This window comes from Haliotis rubra, unplaced genomic scaffold (assembly GCF_003918875.1).
Source record: "Haliotis rubra isolate DU_JTF1 unplaced genomic scaffold, ASM391887v1 Scf280, whole genome shotgun sequence".
Lineage (NCBI taxonomy): Eukaryota > Metazoa > Mollusca > Gastropoda > Lepetellida > Haliotidae > Haliotis > Haliotis rubra.
Genome location: NW_025766892.1, coordinates 575,113 through 589,225, shown reverse-complemented (window position 1 = coordinate 589,225; position 14,113 = coordinate 575,113). Strand labels below are relative to the sequence as shown.

At 41.9% G+C, this 14,113-nt stretch overlaps 1 protein-coding gene and 1 long non-coding RNA gene across 2 annotated transcripts in view; both read right to left on the bottom strand.

The window, feature by feature from the left end:
- LOC124281224 overlaps nucleotides 1-692 on the bottom strand; it is a 44,874-nt gene extending 44,182 nt beyond the window's left edge. The window contains exon 1 of the mRNA XM_046717247.1: nucleotides 618-692. The gene's annotated coding sequence lies outside the window, so the exon portion shown is untranslated. The remainder of the gene's footprint in view (nucleotides 1-617) is intronic.
- An 11,914-nt stretch (nucleotides 693-12,606) lies between these two features.
- LOC124281223 lies at nucleotides 12,607-13,732 on the bottom strand. The gene is made up of 3 exons (XR_006899877.1): nucleotides 13,463-13,732; nucleotides 13,143-13,397; nucleotides 12,607-13,077 (listed from the first exon to the last, which is right to left on the bottom strand). It is a non-coding gene; the product is annotated as an uncharacterized LOC124281223 (long non-coding RNA).
- Between the last annotated feature and the right edge of the window lie 381 nt (nucleotides 13,733-14,113).

The window sequence follows — 14,113 nt, the reverse complement described above, 5'->3', positions numbered from 1 at the left end:
AGCAAGCCGATGTTCAAGTGTGATGTTCGTTAGGATGAGAAAGCTACAATAACTCGGTGCGGCTAGTGGCAGCAAGAGTTGTATACTCCCCAGGGAGTTGAGATTGCTAATACGATGTGCAGTTGATATTGACATCCAATGATCGAGGGAAAAAGTACCAGCGCATTGAGCATGCACTAGTGCGTGGATATGTGCGCTATATAAATATCCTATAAAATTTTTTTTTTAAAGTTACGACGACCTCATCGCTACGACAGCTTCGTGCAACGGGGCCCTTAGCAAATCTGGGGTCCACTTAAGCCAATTTGGATTAAAACCCAGGAACATCGGATCCTTGCACTTGCAGCACCTGGACAGCAGGATACAGCGTCTTCGACTACTGGGCCACTCGTGTCCAACTAACGCAAAACAAATGCTCAAAATGAACAATGTTGCATCTTACTAATCACAGCCGGCATAATGGCGTGCTCTATGTGTCAACAGCACTATAACAGAATATAAATTACCTTTTTTCACCCGAAGATTTATGCTTAACTTTTTATAACAACATTCAAAGCTTGGTGATCACTACCACAACATGGCACCAAGGTAATATGAGTTCAAATTTTAACACTTACCTTTACTGTTCTAGCGTCTTCACTTATCCCTGGTAGGTCACGTACTAAAAATATCTCGTCTCTGTCCCATTCTTAAAAGTAGCAGTACGTGACAAATACGACCCGCGTATCTTCATTTATCATAATATATTGTAACAGCCAATGACTGAACGGCTGCTATCGGACGCTCGTGCAGAAGGTGCTGACCTCTGGCGGTCGATGGATAAACCACTTGAACAATTTCCACCTGTAAATGAGGATTTTCGCAATGCGTGCCTTTATCGCAAACTAGCTGATTTTTGCGTGCTGTGGTCGCTTCCCTCGTGTTATATTTGACTGATTGTATCGACTTGTTAACAAGGACAGACACAAGGTTTGTTTATATCCACCCTCGATCCGTGGGAAAATGAGGAAAGTCACGCGTTTTTTCTGTGTATACTTACAGGGTCTATAGAGCCCAGCACGATTAAAACTGTTTCAGTTTATACAGTATGAAACAGTTTCATAGGAAAGGTATAAATCGGTAACACGACATTTTGTATATCAATTTTCATCACTGTATAATATACATAGGTATGGCGAATTTAAATATAGTTTTCGTTTTCTAGAGCAATACAGTCCGGATTCACAATTGTAATAAATGAATATTGCTTTACGCCGCGTCAGCATTCTTCTAGCTATTCGCAGCGAGATTCACATTTGAACTAATTAAAACCAATTGCATTAAGAACAAGGGGGTATGATTATGTGATCACTGGAAACTGCAATCCGTCCGGACTTTTAGTGTAGGTCTGTTATCAAATGTATAAAAAATGAAGTAAAACAGCTCCAAGAGGAGGTCGTAAAATAAAACCGTGAGTAAAGTAATCAAAATAGTACTCTTATTTCAGCGCTTAAATATTCGAGTGTTTTCTGAGAACTTTAACTGCAATCTGTCACTCAAATGACACGGAGCACAGATGACCTACTTGTGTCCAACAACTGAGTCGTGTGAGTATTGAAACATTCAGATACAGATAATGCAACATGTCAGTGCCAGAGATTACTGTGTCTCGACCATCCGCCTAAACAGATTGCAATTGCAAGGTGCAGTAATTAGGAAATGTGGGCTAAGTGCATGCACAATCAACAGAAAACAAAGTCTGAGAACTCTGTAGCTCACATAAAATGTCAAGCAAGGGACATAAAAGAAGTCTTGCAACTTACATAAGGCACGTGTCCTGGCAAGGTGCGACAAAGAGGCATTACTTGGGTCATACAAACTGGTGTACAAAGAAACTTGACTTCACATTTTTCTTTTCTGAAACACACTATTACTTGATTCTTACTAAATATTTCTTAACATATTATGGCAATTGTGAGTTTGGTTTTACCCCGCTTTTAGCAATATTCCAGCAATATCACGGCGGGGGGACACCAGAAATGGGCTTCACACATTGTACCCATGTGGAAATCGAACGCGGGTCTTCGGCGTGGGGAGCAAACGCTTTAACCACGAAGCTACCCCACCGCCCCGTAAAACCAAAGTGTCATATTTGTGGTTCAAGTAGCAATGGAAAGTAGTCACATATGCAGTGTCAGACGTTGTCCAGTTGTTACCGACGCCACCGGGGATCGCCCTCCACTCTTCATGCAGAGATTGTTCCAGGTGTGTCGTCTGTGGCTGTGGTGGTCTCAGTCGTCTGACCTGATGATTCCATGGTCGTTCCACAGGGGCATGTCGAAGAAGAGGGGACTGTCGCTCCTAAACTTTACTCGAGCACATTCAGGACGTTGTCAACGTCGACATTTCTCGCCGAACGTTGTCCATTAATACAATGTTGCTGTGTCAGTGCCAGCCTCTGGAATTGTCCGTGGAGGCCGATTCTTGCACGAGGAAACGTCTCTTCACTTCACTTCATCTTTTTTTTTCTTTCTGTGATCATGATCCTTCTGTAATCGTTATCCTTCTGTGATCATGATCCTTCTGTGATCATTATCGTTCTAACCCGATGACCTAACGCTATTGCTGATGACGTCACCTTGGGTAACTTATTAGGTAGGTGATGTGTCCGGATGTACTGTCTTCCTGAGGGGTGCCCCTCATCCCTTCAATTTCGGAGATATGTCAGGGATGTCTGACCAGTTTGTTGGGGTGGTCTAATAGACTGATGATGGATTTCTGAAACAGCCCTAGGCTGACCCCATTTGTAACAAACCAATAACTCTCTCGTTGTACTGTGGTAATCACGATATTATTTTGATGTTCTTATCACTACAAGAACGCTGTATAACCCGATCGATCGGCTTTTAGAGTAATTATACACTCACTGCACCTTCAAACGACAGGAAACCTTGTTTTTAAACATCATGATGATTTTCCCCATACTCGAAGTAGTCCGAATTGAAGTGGATCTGCGCGATAGGATTATGTACTGTTTTGTTTTCTGCTACAAAATATTACCATTTTCAGTAGGTGTCGCGTTTCCTTTGAACATCAGTTTACATAGAACAGCTAACGAAGGACTATAAACGTTTGTTTTTTTCCTGATAACGATGTTGGGCTTGGTTGGTTGGTTGGTTGTTTAACGCCGCACTATGCAATATGCCAGCTATATAACAAGAAGACAAAGTCATCAACATCACCCGCAATTGCAAAATACTCTTCATCAATGCGTCAACTAGTTATGACTATGTCAAACATTTTGGCATATATATAGCAGTGAGTGAGTTTAGTTTTCCAGCGCACTCAGCAATATTCCAGCTATATGGCGATGAACTGTTTGAGGGGCATTCTTGAAGTTGTAAGTAATATCAGTGACAAGTATTTATGGATGATCAACGTCTTTATTGGTCAATAGCGACGTTACGGTATAGATACTTATACCGTTTTCAAGCATCTATCTGGATGGGCAAAAAGTTCTCCACAGCAGAAATGATGTCATCACCATTTGCATAGAACATGCCAGAAACAGCTTTAAAAGTGTGGATAAGAGGACAAAGTCTGACGCTGCCAATTCTGGTGTGTACGGTGTAGCCTGGTGTTCAGAGTCACAGTGATGCATTAGCATGTGAATGTATCACAGAACATTAGTGATGACACGGGAGGTCGCCTTAGGAAAGTATATCCTGCAGCAGCCACCACTCCCACAATTTACATCCAGAACGTGAAGAGTGAAGCAAGTGCCATATTCTTGCTGCAAACCAAATTCCATTGTGAAACAAGCAGAACTGAGTAATGGAGAAAAGTGCCACTTTCAGTTTGGCTGTTTGCTAATCGAAAATATGAGCAGCTTTCAAAGGCCATAGTAAAAATCATTTGTGCACAGTTTTGGGTACAGAGACGTTGTTGATATTAAATAAGTAAATGGCGCACAGCGCGCCACGGTGTAAGCTCCCACAATGGTATTTTTCACAAACTGATATATTAAATATAACTGGCCAAAAAAAGAAACGCAAAATGAATAAAAACGCAAGAATAACATATATTCTTGATCAAAATCCAAAATCTTTTATTCATAAAGGAGACTTACTGTTGTTGCCAATCAATATTGCCTTTGGCAATGAGTTTGAAATTTCGTTCAGTTTTGTTTTGTTTTTTTCAAACAGATGAACATTCCATTTAACAAAACGCAGCCACTTGCTTACCATTTCTCCCGAACACACCAATGTACAGCACGTGAAACATGCGTGCATTGGCAATAAAAAGGCAGGGTTTTTGTTTGATTGTCACTTGCTACTGAAGTTAGAGAAAGATCCGGAAAGATGCCCCAACTCAGCGAAGAATAAGGAACAAATGCTGTCGGTCGTTTGGAAGCTGGTGAATCATTTTCAGCAGTAGCCAGAGTGTTCAACGTGGCGCCAAGCACCATAACGAGACTGTGGAACCGATATCAGCACCAAGGAACCACACGTGATCGACCCAGATCCGGCAGACCAAGAGTGACCACCAGGGGGCAGGGCGGGACATCAGGTTACGCCATCTACGGATTCGAACCACAACAGCGTCCTCTACAGCATCAAACATACCGGGCCTGCGTAGGATATCGGCACAGACAGTGAGGAACAGATTGCGAGAAGCAGAACTTCCGGCTTGACTTCCTGTTCGTGGGGTCATTTTGACAGCACAGCACCGTCAACAACGTCGTCAGTGGTGTCAACAACACAGTGTATGGCCGCAGCTGCGTTGGAGAAGAGTGTGGTTCAGTGACGAATCCCGTTTCCTACTCTATCGTTCAGATGGAAGAACTTGAGTTTACAGACGTCAGGGACAACGTTTTGCGCCATGCTGTATTAAAAAAGTTGACAGATTCGGCGGTGATAGTGTTATGGTATGGGGAAGCCATCTCACACACTGAAAAAACAGATCCTGTCCGTGTGCACGGACGAGATCCTGAGACCTCAGGTTTTACCCATCACCCGGAACGTCAATGTAATTTTCCAGCATGACAACCCGGCCACGTGCAGCTCGACACACAACAGCTTACCTTCAGGCAAACAACGTCCAGGTTCTTCCTTGGCCGTAAAAATCGCCGGATTTGAACCTATAGAGCACCTATGGGATGAGTTGGACCGACGTGTACGTCAACGTCAACAACAGCCGCAGACACAAGAACAATTGGCTCAAGCACTTCAGGAGGAGTGGGCCAATATTCCCCAACGTGTCATTCAGACCCTTGTTGGGTCCATGGAAAGGAGATGCCAGACTGTTCTTGATGCCAATAGTGGGCATACGCGATACTGACCACGTTGATGACCTTGACCTTTGAATGTGACATTTCAACCCTGTTGTCATGACCTCGACATCTGTGTTCTCCATGCACATTTCCTCCTTCGTAACATTATTCATTAACATATTAAATGTTCCTAAACAATTGAACCAAAATCTTGTTTTGCGTTTCTTTTTTGGGGTAGTATATATTTAATAAGTCGTGGAAAAGCAGTTCATGTAGTTGCTAAGATCCATAGCATTAATTCACACTGAAGTTAACTTCCACGAATATTGTCAGCTCTAAGTAGATACAGACCCACAGCAATTGGCGTACGAGGAAGTTATACATGAAAACATTCAAACGTTGTAAGCAGCTAATACGTAGTTCATGAGTCAGTTCCTGCCATTGCCAACAGTGCTGATACTCATTTGTTCCATGGCAGTTTGTTCTTTTAACTGTTGAAATGAGATGAAATCTCAGAACGAAGGTTTGTTTGGAACAAGGGCTTATCAGCGGAAGGTTTGTCGCTGTTTCGACGATCCCGTTGGCGTTTCTGGCAGACTGTTTTCATACGACCGGTTCAATAGTGAATCGGCCAAAACAAACAAACCGCCTACGCTGTAACAAATGACAAGTCCCTAACCTTTCCCGATAAGAGCTTAATTGTACATCCTCACAACGTTACAAAGAACCCTTTGCATTATAGCGATTAAGACAAAAACAAATCTAAACTTCTGCAGTGAAAGATATGGGCTCGGGCAACGGTTAAGCCTGTGCGGCCATGTCTGGGAACATCGTGGAAAAGATGAGTCCTGCATTTCTTTACTCTGTTTCCACAGTGGCTGTCAGAGTTGTGTGTTAAGTATCAGAGACGATCAGTGCTGCTTTTTGATTAAGTGTTGAGGGTGTTGTGCCGGGTGGTTTGGGCAGGAATACGTTTGCATGTATCAACGAGGCTGAACCTCAAAAGAAAGAAATTTTGACTGGTGCAAGTTTGTCTCCTTTAAATTGTCAGGTACAACTGAAAACGGCTTCACTGGAAATCAGCCTCATTCAAATATGCAAGGACTGGGATCGGAGGCAACATCACAACTGATTTTAGTATTTTTACCTTTGGTTGTAACTGTTGCTGCAAGAGCTACACCAGATATATAATTTATCATACCTGTATAATACACCGTTAGGCGGCACCGAGGATTACAGGCTGGAACGAGTTACGTCCCCTTACACTTTCACACTATCATCCTGTGTGTGAAAGTTTTCGATGACTAATAATCCATGTTATTCCCTTATCGGCGGTGATGTTTGGAATGAATGATTTTCCACTCTAGGAATTGCACCCTTATGAATGTAAATCTGTATCAATCCGTATATTGCGCAAACAACGCGGGGAGAAATACAACAAATTAGTAATGTAAAGGACTATGAGATTTTACGTTGATACAAGACAACAAATATAGGTTAACGCGAGTCACTCGTGGTTTACCTGAGCGGTGGTCTGTAACATCTGATGTGTTCTGGCCCATCGGCTGACACTCGATGGGTGACAACTAACATCTCTTGCAACTACCCGCAATAACTTGCCATCTTTGAGCAGTTGTCACTTGAGGAGGCCCCATATTTGTTTATCCAAGTTTCGAGTTGTAAGAAGTTTATTGAAACCTTTGCGCCTTCGGGTGGCAATCAATGGTGGAGACAGAGGCAAAAGTCAGTGGCGCAGTTGAGACGACAGCAGCCATGTTCATTGTTTATGCGGAATAGTGGCCGAAATGCTGCATGTTGATGATAACCAGGTGAAAAGAAAGCACACCTAACCCAGTGACCAAGGTTCCCAGAGACTGTCGCTCTGTCACTTACATAAATGCAGGAACTTGGACGTCGACGTAGTCGTAAGTAATGCGACGACCTACCCGCGCAATCCGTCTGCTTCCGTTGACGATCTGGCCCACAAGAGATAGACTCCACAGAGCTCCTCAAACACGACAGGTTTTTGTAGGTGGACGTTTTTATGTGGTGCCATGTCAGTGACCCGCGTATGTGTAATGTAAGGAGGTTTTGACATTTATAGATGGCACTGGGATCCTGCCTTGAGGGGTTTATAATTGGAGGGCATACACCGAATGGCAGCTGACTGCGAAATACGCATTATGTCGACAAGCGAACGTAAAATCTCTAAATCATCACTTTAGCTGAATGAATGAGTGAGTGAGTTTAGTTTTACGCCGCACTCAGCAATATTCCAGCTATATGGCGGCAGTTTGTAAGTAATCGAGTCTGGACCAGACAATCCAATGATCAGCAGCATGGGCATCGATCTACGCAATTGGAATACGATGATATGTGACAGCAAGTCTGACCACCCGATCCCGTTAGTCGCCTCTTACGACAAGCATGGGTTACTGAAGATCAATTCTAACCCGGATCTTCACGGGTCTTGGCCCAATTAAAGAATATTGAAACATATTGCACTATAACAGATATGTTTAGAATGACTGATGAATTTAGATACATTAGAGAATAGAAATATTTACGAAATCGTTATGAACACGTGCAGAATAAACAAAAAAACTTTAAGAACATATTTATCCAAGAACTGTGATAATTCAAAACTCAAAAGCTTAACAGTACATCCAGTGCAATTAAACCTAAATTAGAGCACAAGCCAATAGTTCCCAGTAAGGCGTTCATAGTACCAAGTAGGGCGCCAATAGTGTAAAGTAGGGGGCTTATAGTTTTAAGTAGGGCGCCAATAGTGTTAAAGAGGGGGCTTATAGTGTTAATTAAACAGTATTTACCAGTAAGAGTGTCTCATTTTGAAAACATTTTAAATATCAATAACATTGACAGAGATCAAAAGCATTGCGTTCATGACATTAGCTATGCTATGGGATCGTGAAGAAAGAACATTTGTGTAATATCTATATGCATAATTGTGAAATCCTACCTGCAACTGATATTCTCAGATAGGTAACAGAGTAATCACATTTTGTGCCCATCAAGCAATGGAAGATGTATATCATTTCTCCCTAACTTAATTCCAAAAGAAAGAAATACTTTCGATACAGTTTCGATAACTGTGATGTAATCAAATATTTTTTTAAACTGTGAGACAAATGTTTATGCTTATTAACTGGACTAAATATGCATTGCTCTGACTGAGAAAAAATGGCTTTGTGATCTTGCCATCTGTCACTTTATGTTTTGTACAAGGGCCTATGGCCCTTTCACTAAACAGAACCAATTGTGTCAAAAGATACCATACACCAGCATAGATATATGTATATAGTATATGCTCAGTATTGCGAATACATTAATATTTTACTGAAACATCCACAGTATACAATTAGTCTCTCTGGGCGTTTTTGTTTGTATAGGCATTTATAAATACGCAGCATAAAACTAATGTTTGACCCTGCTTGTTTTATACATTATCTATCACTTTTTTATATGAAAAACCTACGGCTTTGTTTCATGATTTACCGAACACAATTGTGTGTGAAGTTACAACAGCTGGCCATGGTGACCTCCAAGATAGCCAAGCGTATTTATCATGGTTGGGATAAAACACCTTTGACAACCAAGATGATTTCTCCTACATGATTTCCTACTGATCCAGCATATTCATACAGAAGCATCCATGTTTGCTACATGCCACACCCAGCAATATTCCAACCACATAATGCTATCAACCCAGTCACTAAACATGAGGTGCATCTCAGATGAAGGGGAAGAGAGTTCCATAGCACAGCAGCAGTGTTAGAATGGTCAGATTGTAAATCCCAGCTGGGGCAATCATGATATAAAGCATGTAATAACTGATTGTTACTTATTTCAAAACTCTACATCAGCTGTATAGTAAGTCCATAAATAATTGACAACATGACATACAATTCTGTAAAATATTTAATCATTTATATGGGAGGAAAATGAACACTAAGAAATACTGTACTCCGGCAACAGCTACAGTGACCAGACTGTGACACCCAACATAGCCTGTCTACCACTGGAAACACATGGGGCATCCATTATTGCAGTAGCTGAAATCACTTTGAAGCAAAATCTGAGGAAAGCTTTATCCAATCTTGAATAACAATTGCTTGACATCAAGCCGACACTTTCTAGATCCTGTCACAGCTTGTATATCCAACCTACTGCTTATTTATCACTTACAAAATTTCATCAACGATGGCCCTTCAGCTCTATCTAAAAGTATAATCAGGGGAAATCTGGGATTTGAACCCAATAATATGTTTCTTGCAAAGGGAGAATTGCCTAAAGGAGACACCTCTGCATAGTGAATTAGGGCACCTAAGATGACTGGGTCTCACGTGATCCCTCTCATGACAGATGTGGAGTATATGGGAAATATCCCATGAAATCCATATATTCAGTGCCACATTTCCAGTACAAGTATTCACAAATAGGCAATGCCTGATATTTGTTGCTCTGTGCTCAATTACTGAGACAAAAACATCATGCATATTTTCTCTGTTAAATCTCTCACAATGATCTCTTTAATTTTGGGACTCTGTTGAGGCTTTACCTACCAGTGTCAATGATAAGTGTAACCCGATTAAAACAGAAGGTACCCTTCCGTAAGACATATTGATGTGAGGTGAAATTCGGTTTTACGCCAACATTTTAACAATAGATCAGGCACAATATTTTCAGCCAATCTCCTTAATGCAAGTGTCTGCCCTGGTAACAAGAAGTACCATCTTTAAACTTCAGTTGTAATAACACCGCTAAGGCTTGAACAACAAACCTTCCAGACAAACACACTATCCATGACAACAAAGTGGTGTGAAATACTCCAGATCAAGAAAACATACCAGGTGTGATCATCAAAAATAACTGTCCCAAACTGTCAAGGAGACAGGTGCCAACATATGTAGTATCTGTCCAATGAAAATCCTGCAAACCCAAATCTTGCGCTGTGTATCACTACTTTTTAGAGAACCATTCCAACATGGTGGGTGGCGGATGAATGTGATGTGGTCAAGCTGTCATATTTGTAATGTTGCCATGGACATGTTTCAGATTCATGTCAAGTTGTTTTCCAGAATGAAATATCATGAGTGATGGAGTATACAGAATGTATTATGGAGAAGAAATACCATTCTGAGAAAACAGGCACTGTGCTAATCAGATTCCGATCAAACCTTGTGTACGATATAGCATCACACTTCAAGACTCACCTTCATCCTGGCATTGTAAATACATTAAAGGCAGTCACTACAAATCCAACTATACCATATTGATACAATATTCCTCCTGAAACTGACATAGACAAAACCATTTTCCTTGAATCATTTGCTTAACATAGACCAAGCCTAAGAAACAGGACAACTGAATAAGTCATTCTTTAACCTAGAATAAATACAATTACTTTTAAACCTTTTCTGCAATACTTTCTAAAAAAATTAAACAAAGTCCTGAATGTCAAGAAAATTGTATTTATTTTTAAATACTGAAATTTCAAATCAATGACAGACATAAGCATGATAATCATACAATATTTCAGTCTGTTTGCAAGCATGTCTTATTTATAAACAACTTCAAGTCATCTTCATATCAATCCCTGATACAGGAAAACTAACAACAAGTATCTGCTCTATACAGGTAACAAAGTCACAGTGTAGGTAAAGGGACAGTCACACTTCAGTGTTAAGAACTCACATGTTGAGTCCATTCATTTGAAGATCATAAAGACAAATCAAAACTGTTTTGTGAGTTAAGTTTTACGTCACATTTAGCAATATGCCAGCAATATCACAGCAGGGGGTACCAAAAATGGGCTTCACACATTGTACCCATGTGGGGAATCGATCCTGGGTCTTCGTCATGATGAGTGAATGCTTTAACCACTGGGCTACCCCACCGCCCCAGGTAAACAGTGTGACAGGGACAGGGTTTCATGTTTTCTAAACAGATCCTTGCCAAGCAGCATCAGGCAAAGACTTGCATATCTTTATCAAACATGAAGGAATCTTGTTCCTGAAAACCTTTCTAACAAGCTGGGGCTTATGTCAGCACCAAGTTCAAGGACAGTCATGTGGGATACTAAACTAACTGTATTCGAAATGCAATATTCTACCTCACATTGTGTCAGTGTTATCAAATATCAATTCGATTATGAGTTTGTTGAAGACTGCGTCATTGTGAGATAATTCAAATACTGCTTTTAATCAATATTGCAATATTGTTCCTACATTTGTATGAAGTGTGGCAACATATTATAAACAGGCAACCCAACAAACAACAGCTGTGAGTGCTTTGATAACTCATCAACATGAACAAAACAGCTGGTGACAAACTGTGAAATTGCACCAGAACATAATGTAATGGAAGAGTCTTCTAAAGAACTGAAAGGTCAGTTTGCATATTGGTAACCTGCACTATAAAAACCTTCTTCAAACTAAAGACGTTCACATCCATAGAGTCTTGCCTTCATGTGTATCAAAAGTGTTGGGAAGTACAGTTGTACTCCCTAGTTTTATTTCATTCTAAATGCTGTACAAAGATTATGTAACCTGTTGTAACGAGGAATGATGACAATTTTGTACATGACAACTATTGCATGAGCTGAACATGTGATGAAAATTTCATAAGTTGTTTTACATCATGTCTGCATAATGTAGGCACAGAGAGACAGGTTATAACTGGACTGGCATGGTGCTGGCAAACCAAGACAGGTTATAGCTGGACTGGCACAGTGCAGGCAAACCAGGACAGGTTATAACTGGACTGGCACGGTGCAGGCAAACCAGGACAGGTTATAACTGGACTGGCACAGTGCAAACCAAGACTGGCACAGTGCAGGCAACTGGACTGGCACAGTGCAGGCAAACCAAGACAGGTTATAACTGGACTGGCACAGTGCAGGCAAACCAAGACAGGTTATAACTGGACTGGCACAGTGCAGGCAAACCAAGACAGGTTATAACTGGACTGGCACAGTGCAGGCAAACCAAGACAGGTTATAACTGGACTGGCACAGTGCAGGCAAACCAAGACAGGTTATAACTGGACTGGCACAGTGCAGGCAAACCAAGACAGGTTATAACTGGACTGGCACAGTGCAGGCAAACCAAGACAGGTTATAACTGGACTGGCACAGTGCAGGCAAACCAAGACAGGTTATAACTGGACTGGCACAGTGCAGGCAAACCAAGACAGGTTATAACTGGACTGGCACAGTGCAGGCAAACCAAGACAGGTTATAACTGGACTGGCACAGTGCCAGGCAAACACAAGACAGGTTATAACTGGACTGGCACAGTGCAGGCAAACCAAGACAGGTTATAACTGGACTGGCACTGGCACAGTGCAGGCAAACCAAGACAGGTTATAACTGGACTGGCACAGTGCAGGCAAACCAAGACAGGTTATAACTGGACTGGCACAGTGCAGGCAAACCAAGACAGGTTATAGCTGGACTGGCACAGTGCAGGCAAACCAAGACAGGTTATAACTGGACTGGCACAGTGCAGGCAATTAGTGAGTGAGTGAGTTTAGTTTTACGCCGCACTCAGCAATATTCCAGCTATATGGCGGCGGTCTGTAAATGATCGAGTCTGGACCAGACAATCCAGTGATCAACAGCATGAGCATCGATCTGCGCAATTGGGAACCGATGACATGTGTCAACCAAGTCAGCGAAACTGACCACCGGATCCCGCAGTGCAGGCAAACCAAGACAGGTTATAACTGGACTGGCACAGTGCAGGCAAACCAAGACAGGTTATAACTGGACTGGCATAGTGCAGGCAAACCAAGACAGATTATAACTGGACTGGCACAGTGCAGGCAAACCAAGACAGGTTCTAACTGGACTGGCACAGTGCAGGCAAACCAAGACAGGTTATAACTGGACTGGCACAGTGCAGGCAAACCAAGACAGGTTATAACTGGACTGGCACAGTGCAGGCAAACCAAGACAGATTATAACTGGACTGGCACAGTGCAGGCAAACCAAGACAGGTTATAACTGGACTGGCACAGTGCAGGCAAACCAAGACAGGTTATAACTGGACTGGCACAGTGCAGGCAAACCAAGACAGGTTATAACTGGACTGGCACAGTGCAGGCAAACCAAGACAGATTATAACTGGACTGGCACAGTGCAGGCAAACCAAGACAGATTATAACTGGACTGGCACAGTGCAGGCAAACCAAGACAGGTTATAACTGGACTGGCACAGTGCAGGCAAACCAAGACAGGTTATAACTGGACTGGCACAGTGCAGGCAAACCAAGACAGGTTATAGCTGGACTGGCACAGTGAAGGCAAACCAAGACAGGTTATAGCTGGACTGGCACAGTGCAGGCAAACCAAGACAGATTATAACTGGACTGGCATGGTGCAGGCAAACCAAAAACCATCATCAGAGAAAACAGGTTATAACTGTGGACTGGCTTTGTGCTGGCAAATCAAGAACTATCAACTCAAGAGCAAAGGATGCTACTTGTTGAAGTGTGTTCAGTCCCCACCTACACCAATGATATTTGCACTGAGGTATCTGAAACTGTTACAAAACTACATAACTAAGTGTTCAGTTAGAATAGTGGCATTGCTGTATTTCAGTAATAAAGCAAGAATTATCACAGCTGGACACATACTTTACAATACAAATTAATGCCATACTGTCAATGTAACATGCACATAAACTTTCCCACAATCTCAAACACTGTCACAGTGTAAGTATGAGAAAGACACACTGAAATAAAGACAATGCAAGCAATGATTCTATCAAGCAAAGTCTTGTCATGTACCTCAAGAGACCTGCTTTCTGATTGGCAAATGGTGACTTCCTCTTAAAACAA